The sequence below is a fragment of the Drosophila takahashii genome, chromosome 3R, assembly GCF_030179915.1.
Source record: "Drosophila takahashii strain IR98-3 E-12201 chromosome 3R, DtakHiC1v2, whole genome shotgun sequence".
NCBI lineage: Eukaryota > Metazoa > Arthropoda > Insecta > Diptera > Drosophilidae > Drosophila > Drosophila takahashii.
Genome location: NC_091681.1, coordinates 6,158,220 through 6,173,519, shown reverse-complemented (window position 1 = coordinate 6,173,519; position 15,300 = coordinate 6,158,220). Strand labels below are relative to the sequence as shown.

The 15,300-nt window shown below is 36.0% G+C and overlaps 1 long non-coding RNA gene across 2 annotated transcripts; it reads right to left on the bottom strand.

Annotated features, from left to right (window-relative positions):
• Window positions 1-766: 766 nt before the first annotated feature.
• On the bottom strand, window positions 767-3,991 carry LOC138913654 (uncharacterized). 2 transcript variants are annotated; one of them, XR_011419465.1, is made up of 4 exons: window positions 3,695-3,991; window positions 3,063-3,634; window positions 2,170-2,997; window positions 767-2,114 (listed from the first exon to the last, which is right to left on the bottom strand). It is a non-coding gene; the product is annotated as an uncharacterized lncRNA (long non-coding RNA). The 2 variants fall into 2 exon arrangements; XR_011419464.1 differs by having other exon boundaries at window positions 2,170-3,634.
• Window positions 3,992-15,300: the final 11,309 nt, after the last annotated feature.

Genomic DNA, 15,300 nt, shown 5'->3' with positions numbered 1-15,300 from the left:
TGTGGGATGCCATTGTGAAGAGTATAAAATTTAGATAGAGTGTTGTTAACTCTTACTCGGATAGACCGGTTGATCATGAAAGCCTTGAATAAATTGATACAATACTGTATGCACCCCTACGCGATCGAAGGCCCTTTCAAAAAAAAAAAAAATAATAAAGTCAACATTTATTTCCATGTATTTTCATTGAAATATGTACCATAACATTAAGACTTATAAGTAAAGTTACTAGATTTATGATTTATAAAGTGTTTACCAGTTAAGGCAAAGAGTATACTCTTTGCTTTAATCATGTAATTTTAATGTGGGCATACTGCGAAAAGTTTTGGAAGATGATAAATTAAATTTAAATTATGATGGACGTTGATGCACTACGAGCAGTACAAACAAGTGGCCCAACGATACCAAGCACGTGCTTGTTACGCGCGGGACTCTTTATTAATTAGGGCAAAAATGCGAGTTCGCGAGGAAAAGACATGAAACCAAATACTACAAATACTACAACTAAGATTGAAGCAAATGAGATAAAATTTTAGTTTTTAATACGGGGATAGATGTTGAAGTGCAAATTAAATGATAAAGATTGTTATAATTTTTACATAGAACACGAAAAGGCTCATGCAGAGTAAAATTTGATGTACATCGAGGCAAATTAAGAGGGTAATAATTTCGTGTTAGTCTAACGGGAACATTAAAAGTTAAACGGTTTACCAGTTCTACGGAATCAATATCACCTTTTATAAGATTTTGCATAAAAATAGTACCAAGCATTATTCTACGGTTTTCAAGTGTAGGTAAATTAAGCAATAGTAATCTACTCTGGTAGGAAGGTAGCCTTACGTTTTGATCCCAGTTCAAACTACGAAGGGCAAAAAGAAGAAATTTTTTTTGCACCGACTCAATACGGTCGATGTGCACTTGATATTGTGGACTCCAAACTGAAGAACAATATTCCAAAATGGGACGGACAAGGGAGGTAAATAATAATCTGGTTGTATAAGGGTCATCAAATTCCTTTGACCAACGCTTTATAAACCCAAAAACACTCATAGCTTTATTGACAGTGGCCATTATGTGGCAATCAAATTTAAGTTTTGGGTCGAGAAGAACACCTAAATCGTTAATTGAATATATACGGTCGAGTGGTGTATTTTTAAGAGAATAACTAACAAACGTAGGAGTGCCCCTATAAAAAGTCATAACTAGACATCGGATTTTAGGTTTTTTTTTGTTTGTGGTCTAAAAAATTTGAAATTTTTAAAATAGACTTATAAAAATACAGGCTTTCAGTAAATGGTGGCATATCAAAAATATGCCTTTTTTTAGGTCAAAGAAGGTTAAGGAATATGCTAAGACTATTTTAACCTATTTGAATAGGTCAAAAAAGGTCAAAAAAGGTTCGGTTTTATTTTTCGCTCATAGAATTGAAAAGATGGCTTCTTTTATTAATGACGAGTCAGTGGTTTATTTAAAAAAATTTTAAACGGAAACAAAGTATTACAAAAATTTTTATTGGCCCAAGGAGGTAAATTTTGTGTTTTTACATATAATTTTGGTTGTTTTTGTTTTGTTATTTGGGTAGAATTTAGATTTTATAAACTGTAAAGAGAAAGTTAGTTATAATTTTGTTTACAGTATATAATTATAAGTTTTTCCATGTTACTCGGAGTAAGTTTCTGCCTTTTTTCCGAATGTATTAATTTGTATGCTGAAAAACTCCGCTCTACGTCACATGATGTCAATGGTGAATTGGTATATTTAACGACATTTTCTTTTGTAATGTTGGGAACTGAGAATGTACAATTATTTATCGAAGTGTTAATGGATTCAATAAGGGTGAAATCTGGATTTCGATGTAACACTTTTCGAAATTTTTCTTGAATGTCCTTTCCAATTCTTCCTGGAACTTTTTGAAACAACATTTTAGCTTTTTCCACTATTTCCATCCCCTGTTTTAATGTCATCCCTGATTCCTCTAGAGCACTTATGTAATTTGGAAGTTTTTCAAAGTATTTCCTAATAAACATTAAATTTGATTGAAGGTCCGAATTTGTAAGCAACTCCCTGGTTACTTTTATCGAGTCCGCATCGTTTGGATCGAAAGACTCTAGAACCTGGGCCAAAATAAATTGTTAGGTATTTACATTGACTTGCTTTTGGAATGCTTACCGATTTTATTCCTGTAAAGTGGTTTGCGTGAAATATAACAGCTTCAATCCATGTTCCCCATCTCGTAACAACTGGCTCAGGTGGTAGCATTATATCCAGACTCTCACTGTACTTTTTCGATCGGGATGGTGATTTTAGAAATACTTTCTTAACACTCGACACAAACTTGTTCACATCTGGGAATTCCAATCGAACAGTTTCCGCGATTCGATGTAAAGCGTGGGCCAAACAAGTAATATGAATTATGTTTGGATAAAATATTTTAAGGTGCTGACCTGCCTTAATCATATATGCTGCAGCATCTGTCAATAACAGCATTACTTTGTTCTCCATTTCATTTGGCCAAAAACTGTTCAATGTACTATTTACAAATCTTGATATCGCCGAACTATCTACTTTTTGAATTTCCTTGCAAGCTATTAGGTAAGGCGTAGTTCTTTCGTTTTCAGTTAGTGTTCCCACTATAAGATTTGCAATAAATCTTCCGGCTTTATCGGTTGTTTCATCTATAGAGATCCATATTTTATTGCTTCCTATGTGCTCTTTGATTTCATCCATTTTATTTTGGTAACACCTGTCCAAATAATTTTTTCTTATTGTGCTTTCGCTCGGAATGTTTTCTTTAGTGTATTTTTCTAAAAAGTTGTTAAATGTTGTGTTGCTAAGTGCATTAAATGGTATGTTAGCGGCTACCATTGCTTGGCACAGTTCAAACTGAAAATTGTCTTCCCCTTCGTGGTTGTCAAGTTTTTCAGTTTTCTTCTTATTATGAATATGTAAAATGGTTTGAATGTGTTGTTGTAATTGTGATTTCTTCACTACAGTAATCTTCGGGAGTGGAAAACATTTATATAAAAGCAAACAAGTAAAGAGAACTAAATACAAACACTTACATTTTTTTTACATGTTTCGCAATATATTTTTTCTTCCAATAGTACCAGCTTTTCCGTTGGAAATTCCTCCAACCATTTCAGGCGATTATCCTTTCTATTGGGATTCGGCATTTTTCGTTTAAATTCTCAATCACAAGGCACACGACTATGAAATTATTTTGACTTTAACAGTATCAATTTCAGTTCGCCTACTTAAAGGCATATATTCAAAGCAAAAAAAGGTCAAAAAGGTCAAAAAAGGTTGACATATTCCGAAATATGCTTTTAGGTGAAAGATATGTAAAAAGGTCAAATTTGCAAAAATATGCCGCCTTCAAAATGATCTACGTTACATGAAACAAATTTGTATGCAATCCAAAAAAATTTTGGACTGCTCGTTCAAAATATGTTTTTACCTAAAATCCGATGTCTAGTCATAACGTTGCATTTAAGGCAGTTCAGATTTAAAAGGTTGTACTCACACCATCCCTGAAAACAATCAATATCTGACTGTAAGTTGAAACCGGACCCTACATCTTTATATGATAGACAAAGCTTAACATCGTCAGCGTACATTAGTACACGAGAATGAGCTACAATAGAGGGAAGATCGTTAATAAACAAAGTAAACAGCAAAGGGCCTAAATGACTACCTTGAGGAACTCCAAATGTCACGTTGATCATTTTAGAAACAGCGCTCTTAAATATAACCCTCTGAGTCCTACCATTCAAGTAACTTGAAATCCAAGTTAATAGATTACATGGGAACCCAAGCTGATCTAATTTGAATAAAAGGAGAGAGTGGTTAACAGAGTCAAAGGCCTTACTAAAATCTGTATATATAACGTCAGTCTGCATGTTATTCTTATATCCATTTATTACAATAGATGATAGTTCAAGAAGGTTGGTGGTGGTCGATCTTCGCTTAACAAAACCATGCTGACACGGTGATATTAGCGAGCAACATAAATGCTGCAAATGAGAAGTAATAATACATTCAAATGCTTTAGGAATTGCCGACAATTTAGAAATGCCTCTATAATTCTGGGCATCCGCCTTCGCACCCTTTTTGTGGAGTGGAATAATGAAAGAGTCCTTCCAGATAGTTGGAAAAACTGATGATGAAATAGACAAATGAAAAAGTTTAAGAATCGGTTTACAAATGGTTGAAGCACAAAACTTAAGCACACTCCCAGGGAGTCCATTAGGACCGGGAGAATACGTTGGCGTTGTTGTTGCTAAATCCTTTAAAAGAGAACTTTCGGTAATTACAGGGGTAAAAATATAATTAGCCCTACTTAAGTGGTTAGGGTAGGTAGGGTTTGACCAAGCAGCCGAACTATAAGTAGTTTGGAAAAACTCGGCAAATAAATCCGCAATTTCAGAATCCGACGATGCCTCTTTTGAGTTTAAACGTACCGATGAAGGCAATGCCGAAGACTTACGCTTGGCATTAACGAAGTTATAAAACTGCTTCGGATTATTTGAAAACTCGAATTTATATCGATTTAAATACATGGAATAGCAATGACTGTTGAGAACATTAAAATCTGAACGAGCCACAACATATTTCTCAAAATCAGATAGCTTTCCCGTTTTTTTATACTTTTTATAAGTGTTGGATTTAAGATTTTTAAGTCTTTGAAGCTCATTGTTAAACCAAGGAGGCCTGTTTAGCTTCGGAGGAAGACTGTCAGGCACGCATTCGTCAAAAAAAGTGTTTAAAACGCTATAGAAAAGTTCAATTGCACTGTCAATATCCATGCAATTGTACAAATCAGTCCAATTATATTGAGAAATCATGTAGTTTAGTTTATTATAGTCACATTTACGAAAGCATCTCCTTTTAGTTTGAGGAACTAAAGGAGAAAGGGTATCAGTACAGGGGAGGCCAATTGTCAATTCCAAAGTTGGATGATATTGGTCTTCAGGTACAACAAGTGCGTCAATTCTAGCTACAGTGACTTCATGCGGATCTAAAACAAAGACAAGATCTAATTGTCTATTTAATGAATTTCGTATAAAGCTTACTTGCTGTAACGATAATTCTAAAAGGCCATCCACAAAATCATGGGCGGATAAAGGAGTAGCGACAAGTGAGTCAGTGGGAAGAGACCAAGAGATATTTGGGAGATTAAAGTCACCCAAAACAATCAAAAGGTCTCTGTTGGAAAGAAAGGATAGAACAGATTTTATAGCAGACAGATGGTGCTCATAAATTATTAAATCAGAGCCAGGAGGAATATAAGAGCAGGTTACAAAAATAGATAAGGATTGAATGGAAACTTTGACACTAACAAATTCAATATCGTTAGGGATATGAATGTTAAGCCTCTCCGATGTTAAACTAGAGGTAACGGCAATCAGAACACCACCACCCCTACGCGGGGAGCGATCGGTCCTGTAGGTGTTAAAGTTCATTGATAAAACTTCAGAGTCAGATATCTCTGGTTTCAGCCAAGTCTCCGTAAAAGCCAAAATATCTTCAGTAAATGCAGAGGAGTCAGCATAAAGCTTTGGTAGCTTCATATTTAGTCCTCTAACATTTTGATAAGCCAAAAATAAACCTGTTAGTTTCTTGGCACAGTGGAAGGCCTATTATTAGGCACAGTGGAAAGCCGATTATTAGGCACAGTGGGAGGCCTGTTATTTGTTCTCGGTTTATTGGGAACAAATTCTTTTATTACCAAATCATCATTAAGCCAAAAGCTTTCAGAAAGTAGTACATTAAACACATCAGGCGGAGCAAATATTTTAAAAGAAGATATCCTACGGGCGTACGAAAATCGAAATTGTTCAACTTCAATGTCCTCGGATGGGAATTTTTCACGTATGAATTCCATAACATCCTCAGATTTGGTATCCGGGGTAAATCTAGAAACAAACAATTGCTTCCTATGTGGAACAACTGAAAGTTTCTTACGCCCCCCAGCAGCAGTCTGAACCTCACTCGGCTGGGACCCAGAAGCGGTTCCTACTGTATCTACGGTCAGCACCGACTTCTGTGGCTCAGGTTGGCATCCAGAAACAGGGTCACCTCCGGAACTGGCTGTTACCATAGGCACAGGTGGCTCGCTTACCCCTGTGCCGACCGGAACTGCTGCAGCTACCGAGTTCAATGTTCTGTTTTGTTTCACGGTCTTATTAACCGCCCCTGAGCTGGCTTTTTTCCGTTTAGGCGACTCGGTTAATAATAATTTCTTATTATTAAATTGGTCGCAAACTGAGTTGAACCCGTCATTGAGCTGTGTGAAAACTCGTGAAAGGTTTAATAGTCCGTCTCGAGTCTGCCTCATAAAGCTGCTCATTTCGACTGTCATTTCCTTGCAGGACTCACATGCCCACATGAGACCGGTACGCATTTCAATGAAGTCTTTAACTCTGCCAGTAAATCCTGCACATTTGACGTGCATGACCGAATCGCAGAGCCAGCAGATAATAAAAGAATCTTTGGTTGACATCGGAAGAGCACAACTTTTCTTTATACAGATAAGGGCCATTTTATAGGAAAAAAAGATTATTCAAAGAAATAGAAAATAAAATGTGGAAAATATACCTCGAGTAAATTTGGCACTGGGATCAAATTCCAAAACCGCAAAAAACACAAAACACAAAAGTATAAGAGCGCGAGATCGCGAATTAAGTCGAGAGCAAGAGAGCGCGAGAGAAAAAGTGTTCAATCGACTGAGCGTGGCTTGTGGGGCACCAACAACAAAACGAACGAACAGTTACAATGTAAAGTGAGAGAGAGAGAGACTATGAGAAAAGCACCCAAGAGTCTACAAGAAATTTGGCAGGTTCCGAGAGAGCGAAATTACAGTTATAATAGAGCGGAATAGAGAGAGAGAAAAAGAGAGAGAATACAAGAGCAAATTTAGAGAGTGCAAAATAACACCAACAAAGCCAAGATATTAAACAAATCTAATGGAAATTGTTAAAATAACTAAAACCACATACCCGTTAAACAGGGAGATCTATTAAAAACACTAACGCGATTGTTAGGCAAACTTTGTTAGTAAGCTAAACACAAAACACTTGCGAAAAAATCACAATAATAAATCAAAAACTCAGAGCACAGGTAAACACAACCGTTCACAAGCGACGCTAAATCGATAGTTATATATTATTAGATTGTTTGAGTTAGATGCAGTTATTGCATAGCCACAAAAATTGGCGCATTTTTATTTCCCTTAGTAAATAAACTCTATGTTAATATGATCAGAAAACCCCCCACACTGTTGAATAAAAAAACAAGAACACACAAAATAAATTTTTCGTGAATCGAACCGAATATCAAAAAAAAAAGTTCCGGTTTGGTTCCGGTTCAATTATAAAAAAATTCGGCGCTCCGGTTTACGGTTCGGTTCGTTTTCTAAAAAAAAGTGAACCACTCCGGTTCGGAGTGGTTCAGCTCCGGAGTGGTTCACAGCCCTGATTAAGAGTGCTATGCTTTTGTTTAAAAGCTGTTTGGTGGGGGCTGATCAGTTTCTGTTTCGTAATAGCAAACTCTTTTAAAGAGATAGTCATTCGCTGAAGACATTTAAATTTTCCCAATACACAAATCATTGTAAGGAGGCTTAAAACAACAGTGGAGCGCCGCCACAGGGGGAATCAAGGAGCGACATGAACCGAACGAGGTGCGTTATTTACCAGGAGCCTGGAATGGTCTTAGCTTGGATGTAATGTGTTGCTATATATTCGAGTGTTGTTCCTTAGAACTAAATAATTAGCAAGAAGTTATTGTCCCACGTTGAAATTGGTGGGGATTTATTTGTTATACAAAACTGCATTTTTCCTATTGGTTTTACCTAAATGGGAACGGTCGTTCTCCCGGAATTCATGAAGAACGAAACTGTTCGTCTAATATAATTTAATGTATAACAACGAAAGACTGCTTTGTTTTTTAATGTTTTATTAAATTATGCAGAAAGTAATGGAGGTCCCATGACGAAACTTTTAGGAGCTAACAAGAATTATGTATAGAACATTATACTATTTTTTTATAAAGATTAAAAATGCCGATTTGCAGAAAACCGCGAATGAAAATTTTTTTTTAAAGTTTGGACCGTATTTTGCATTGGAACCATTATGGTTGTTATTTTTATCTGAAAGCTTGGCAAAAATAATAATTTTTGAGCATTTTTATTTATTTTTTATCCAGCGTAATTTAAAATTATAAATGAATTAAACAAAAAAATAGCAACGCCATATCTTCGCTTCTGTCAAATGGATTTTTTTTTGAAACTTTTTTAAAAATCCTTTTTAAATGATAGTGTCATAAAAATTAGATATCGTTTTGAGACCATGAAGAAAATCTCGATACGTTTCACAAAGAATCACTCATATGCAGATATGTCTATATTAACCAGGGCTGTGAGCCACTCCGGAGCTGAACCACTCCGAACCGGAGTGGTTTTTCTATTATTTTTTTTAATTTTTCCTATGGGAGCCATAAGATAAAGTGGTCCGATCCGGCTCGATCCGACATATGTACTACCTGCAATAGAAAGAAGATTTTTGGGAAAGTTTCATCGCGATAGCTTTAAAGCTGAGGGACTAGTTCGCATAGAAACGGACAGACGGACATGGCTAGATGGACTCGGCTATCGATGCTGATCAAGAATATATATACTTTATGTGGTCGGAAACGTCTCTTTCACTGCGTTGCAAACATCTGACTGAAATTATAATATCCTCTGCAAGGGTATAATGATGAAAAAAAAATTATTAATATTTACTAAACAAAAAAAAAAAAAAAAAACATATAAAAAAAAATAAAAAATATACCATAAAAAAAAAAGAGAAAAGAAAACAAAAAAGATAAAAATAAAATTATAAATATTTATATTAGGTATTTAAAATATTATTATTAAAATTTACTTACTGCCAAATTGCCAACAATACCTTAAATTTAAATTATTCCTGCAATCAAAAATAAAAACAAGAGAACGCTATAGTCGAGTTCCTTGACTATTGAATACCCGCTACTCAGATTAACAACTTCAATATATATATGTGGGAGTGATATTACTGAGGGAGTGATATTACTAGAATAACCCTACCTATCCCTAACCATCCCTAAGACAACGACGAGCAGTAGCACATTCCAGAAGAAGACGAGCCAAAGAAGAAAAAGACGAAACCAACGACGATAGGACGAAAACGACGAGTAGGAGCAGTTTTTGACGAGATCTGATCCAAGGAAGACGTGCTTGTGTGAAGAGCAGAACGACGCGACAACGGTCTCAATTCTACTGACATTGTGACATCATTTAATCATTTAAATAAACACTTAAACTCTTATTCTTTAAACTAATAAAAAACCCCACATTTGGGAGCTCGCCGGGAAGTATCCGAGAAAGGTGAAAGTGATACGTGAAAGTTCTACTACGTGAAAGACACACAAAAACCCTTCGTGAAACATAAATTTTTTCAATTATGGCGTGTCTAAACGATTTAATTTCAAACAATCTAAAAACAGCATCAAAGGCAAGGCAAGCCCAAATGGGCTTTGCACAAATTCGTGTTTGAAAAAGAAGGAGACAGGAATAATCGCAAACGCCTTCGCGAATTTTCTGGCTTTCAATACGACGAAAATGACGCAGTATATAAAGCCAAAAGTGTGTACGTGCAGGCAAAACTGACTGAAAGGGATTTAATTTCAATATGCCTAGTTTTAAACATAAGCCACGAAGTCGAAAACATGCAATTGCATATTTTTCGCAATCTTCGATTTGGCCAACTTCTCGCTGGCAACGAAGGGGAAGATCCAGACGAAGAGAGAGATGATGAAGAGAGAGAAGACGAAGAGGAGTATCAAAGCGACGACGAAATCGAGAGTGTCATTTCAAATTCCGCAAGAACAAATCCATTGAGTGAAAAAGACCGAAAGAAGAATTCGCAACCAGTGCCAATTCAATACAACGAAATGCCGCGTTTCGCTTTAAGTTTTCGCGATATAGAGGAATCTATAAAACAATTCGAAGGCACAGACTAAATTCCAGTCGAGGTCTGGATAAGTGATTTTGAGGACCAAGCTGTACTCATGGGTTGGAACGAAATGCAAAAGCTGATCTTTGCCAAAAAATCGCTCAAAGGTGTCGCGAAATTGTTTGTGTTGAGCGAGAAAGGAATAAATTCGTGGAGTGCTTTAAAAGAGTCTTTGTTAAGCGAGTTCAGATCGAGAGTGAGCAGCAAACAAAAACACATGCAACTTGGAGAGAGCAAACGACGCGCAACCGAAAGTGTACAGGAATATTTTTACCGTATGAAAGATATTGCCTCACGGTAAAAATTAGTCGAAAAATTAGTTGTTTTGAAAGCCAATAATACATTTTAGTAAAATATAATTAAAAACTATATTATAATTGAAACTAAGCACAATTCGAGTTATTCACTTAATGGGACACTTTTGGGGTGCACACAAAAAAATTTGCTTGATAAAATTGACCACCAAAGATAGTTACGTAACTATTAAAATAGTTACTTTTTTTTTGTTTTTGCTTTGGGTTTGTGTCTTTGCTAATGGTGTGTTTTTTTCAATCGCTCAAAGAATAATTATTATTATTGTGAGCGAAAAAAATATCGATTAAAAAATAATGATTATTTTTTGAGCGTTATTTTTTCGCTCAAAATATCGCTCAAAGTGGGATATCTCCTTTCTCAGTAGTTTCTTTGGAAAAATGTTTTCGCAGCATTATAAAGTGAGCCTCGACGACCCCACAAAACCTCATTTTTAGATTTGAAAAAAAAGTTTAAAAAATAATTTTTTATATATTTAGAAGAGCGATATTTTGAGCGAAAAAATAACGCTCAAAAAATAATCATTATTTTTTAATCGATATTTTTTTCGCTCACAATAATAATAATTATTCTTTGAGCGATTGAAAAAAACTCAACAAGTAATTATTAAAATGGAGTTCAATTTATAAAAACCAATAAATAATCATTAAATATTGATTTTTATTATATCATTTATCATGATTACGGTCCCTGATAAATAACCTCCTCTAGTCCTAACAAACTCACGTGTACTTATGTACGCAGATGACGTTAAGTTGTGCCTGCAATTTAATGATCCCGCACAAAGTTTAGCTTTACAATAGAGGTGCAGAAACATCGATGGAAACATCGATGCATCGATGTTTTTCCAATTTTTCAAAACATCGATGTTTTTTTTTGGACCATCGATGTTTTTAGGGCCATCACTGTTCAAAGGAAAAGTAACGTTAAAGGTTTGTAATTTGTTACATTTTTCGTATTATGTTAATAATAATGTTTAATTATTTGCTTCAATCTATAGGGAATGGTATTGGTGGTGTAGGCGCGACGCTGCTTAAGCTCTATACTATGGATAAATTCTTAAACAGTAAGTAATTTAAAAACAGCGCAGTACATGTCCAACTGCACGCCGTGTAGTTGATTGTGTACGTCCCTCGTGTGGCGGCATATACTTATGTATAATATACATTTTATTTTGAATGTTAGTTACAACCAAGGAAAACATAGAAGGCCCGTCTCCAAAAAGGAAGCGAGGACCATCTTGTGTGTGGCAACACTTTAAAAAAATTGAGGACAAGACAAAGGCCACTTGTGCTCACTGTGGAAAAACGTTAAAAACAGCAGGAAATACATCCAACCTACTGGACCACCTCAAACGGATTCATCCAAACTATAATGTTTGTGAAGTAGATAATCAGTCACCGAGGTTGGATAGTTACATGCAACGGAATGTAGAGTATCCTTCAGACTCCCAACAAAAAAAAAAGTTGGACAAGTATGTAATGCTAATGATAGCACGAGACGTTCAACCATTTAGCATGGTTGACGACGATGGATTCCGTGATTTGATTCAGAACATGGACCCTAAATATAGAATGCCGAGCAGAACCTATTTCAGAGACATAATGCTACCTAAGCTATACAATGAGTTAAGAAAGGATCTTGAATGTGAGCTCGAAGGTGTCCCGTATGTAGCAATTACCACGGATGGATGGACTTCCCGGGCAAATGAAGCCTATATTACAGTAACTTGCCATTTTGTGAACAAGAAGTTCGAGCTAGTTTCAGCGGCCTTGTCGACGGCGAATCTTGTAACGCCCACTAATCACTCGGCTGTGAATATTGCTGATACTCTTCGACAGATCTTGAATGAGTGGGATCTTCTACATAAAGTCGTAACTATAGTTACAGATAACGATGTTACTATGAAGAAGGCGTGCCAGCATCTGGAAATTACACATTTTCCATGTTTCGCACATACCATTAACTTGCTGGTTCAAGAAATTTTGAAAATGGAAATAATTCGACCTATACTCACCAAGTGCAAGGCTGTTGTCGCATTTATTAAGCGTAGCTCGACTGCAATGGCAAAATTTAGGGAAGCTCAGATGGTGACAGACCCCCTAGGATTAGTTCAGGAAGTCCCAACAAGGTGGAATAGTGCGTTCCAAATGATCGAACGGATTTTGCAGACCAAGGAGGCACTCTCAATAGCTCTACTAGGGACAGCAAAGGCTCCTGCTCCTTTCTCTGCGGATGAGGTCGATATTTTGGAAGAACTCTGTGTGCTACTTCGTCCATTTGAAAAAGCGACAAAGTTAATATCGGGCGGAAAGTACCCTACAATGTCCCTCGTTATTCCTATGGTGTGCGAAATGCAAGTACAAGTATTGTCATACAAAAATAGCTTTAAAACCCCAGAAGTGATTCTTGCGTTCGACACTTTAAGTGATCGCTTCAAAGATCGCTTTGGCCACTATGAGACACGCACCGTTGCAATGATTGCCACAATGATAGACCCAAGGTTTAAAAAGCAGGGTTTTCAAAAAACTAGTAACGCTGATCAAGCATGTAGCGCCTTAGAAGATGACCTTCATAATGTTTTAAACAAATTGGATCAAGAACAGTCTTCAGCAGCGTCGATAGCGCCTACACCACCAGATCCAACTGATTCTTCAAGCTATTTTACAATGCTTCAATTAAAATTGAACGCAAGAACAAAAACGACTGGTTTTGATGCAATCGTATTGCTCAGACAGCATGTTGAAAGCACAAATGAGCCCGAAACATGTGATCCCTTACATTTTTGGATGGTAAATATACAAATTGCGTATTGTGAATTTATTAAAATAAATTATTCTTATTTCAGCAATGTTCAAAGAACATGAAGCCTTACCAGGAGCTGGCAAAAAAATTTTTGTGCATTCCTGCTACGTCCTGCGAGTCCGAACGAGCTTTCAGCAAGGCGGGGCAAATCATTTCGGATCGCCGTACCCGTTTGAAGTCAGGCATCGTAGATCAGCTAATGTTCATAAATAAGAACTACAACAGCTTTAAAAAGTAATCTCACTAGACTGTAACATGATCTCATTTGATTGAATTTTTGATTTTGTTTTTTATTTTTAGTTTCCTAAATGAATTTTTGGTTTTGTTTTTCATTTTTAATTTCATAAATGAATAAATATTTTGTTTTATATTTTTAATACAAATTCCAATGAGATTTTTAATTATACTTTAAAATATAAATTATTTTTTGGAAAACATCGATGTTTCATTCGATGTTTTCTGAAAAACATCGAAAAACATCGATGTCTGCAAACATCGATGTTTCTGCACCTCTACTTTACAATCTGATCTCAATGCATTTCAAACATGGTGCATGAATAATGATTTAAATTTAAATGGTTCTAGGTGTAAACTAATGACCTTTTTCCGTGTCAGCCCTCACTATTCAACTTATACTTTAAGCGGTTGTGGGTTAGATAGAATAACGCATGCTGACGACCTTGGAGTCTATATGGATCCTAAACTTAAATTTTCTGATCACATTACTACATGGTACATAAAGCCAGGGGTGTGCTTGCATTTATCAAAAGGTGGTTGAAGGAATTCGATGATCCCTATGTTACTAAGACATTGTTTATTTCATTAGTCCGACCAATTCTTGAGTACTGCGCTCCAGATTGGAGTCCCCAATATGGGGTGCACATAGACCGAATTGAGTCTGTGCAAAAAAACTTTTTAATACTTGCCTTACGGGGACTTAACTGGGATACAAGCCTAACACTGCCATCCTACTCTAGTAGACTACTTCTAATTAACTTACCATCATTAGTTAATCGAAGAACTATGCTTGGTATTACGTTTATTAGGAATCTTATTCATGGTGATGTGGAGAGTCCCGAGTTACTGGGTCGCCTGCATTTTAATGTGCCAAATAGATTCGCAAGAAACTATATTCCTCTAGTTTTAAATCATTGTATCTCTAATTACGCAATGCATGAACCTTTTAGAGTACTCTGCAATGACTATAATAGACTATATCACCTAATATCTACTACCGACTCACTGCCTATCTTTAAATCAATAATACTATCCTACTTAGCAAGTAATTAGTTTTATTTTATGTATCTTGACTATTCGTATTTGGACCTACATGTATTTTTAATTGTCTATTGTGCAATTGTCTTCATTGTCCGCGATTTCGTTTACTCGCCCAAAACGGTGTAGAACCCCGCGCGTAACAAGCATTGCTTGGTGTCGTCAGGGCCACTTGATTGTACTGACCATAGTGCATCAACGTCCAATTAAAAAAAAAAATTTATAAAAATATATACATTTGCGAAAAAAATAATAGCACCACTTCGTCACAGGTTCGTCACAGGTTCTATTGGAAAAAAACATACTGGATGGAAAACTGTCAGGGAAAGCGGCTCGAAAGCGGTTAGGTTTTGGATCATCTTCATTACAAGTGGTATAAACTGTGAAGGATAAAACAGAAAAACCGAATACTGGCCCATTTTCGCTTTCAAAATCGCAAAGCACAAGGAATCTTAGCAGGGCCAAAACTAAACTAAAATAGGTGCCTAAAATAATAGCGAATATTTAAATAAATGGATAATGTTTCAATAAACAAATTTATAAAACATGCACTTAAGAAAAAATCCTATCCTAAAGGGCATAGGGGAACAAGCCTGGGAAAACTGCCCCAGGCGATATTGCAAAATTTTAGATGAGGATTGGTAGATGGGAACCTAATCGATAAGAATTCCAATTTTCAAATATTTTGATCCGATGGTTTACGAGTAATCTGCCGCAACTAAAGAACATATCACTTGATGTATCTTCCCTTCGGTGGTTCTTGAGAAAACTTTTTTGATGCCAATAATTTTTGTGTTAACCTTCAAGAATGTCAGCCAATCTTTAGATTTTTACCATTCTTATAAGCTACCAAAAATCGCGATTCAAATTTCCAAAA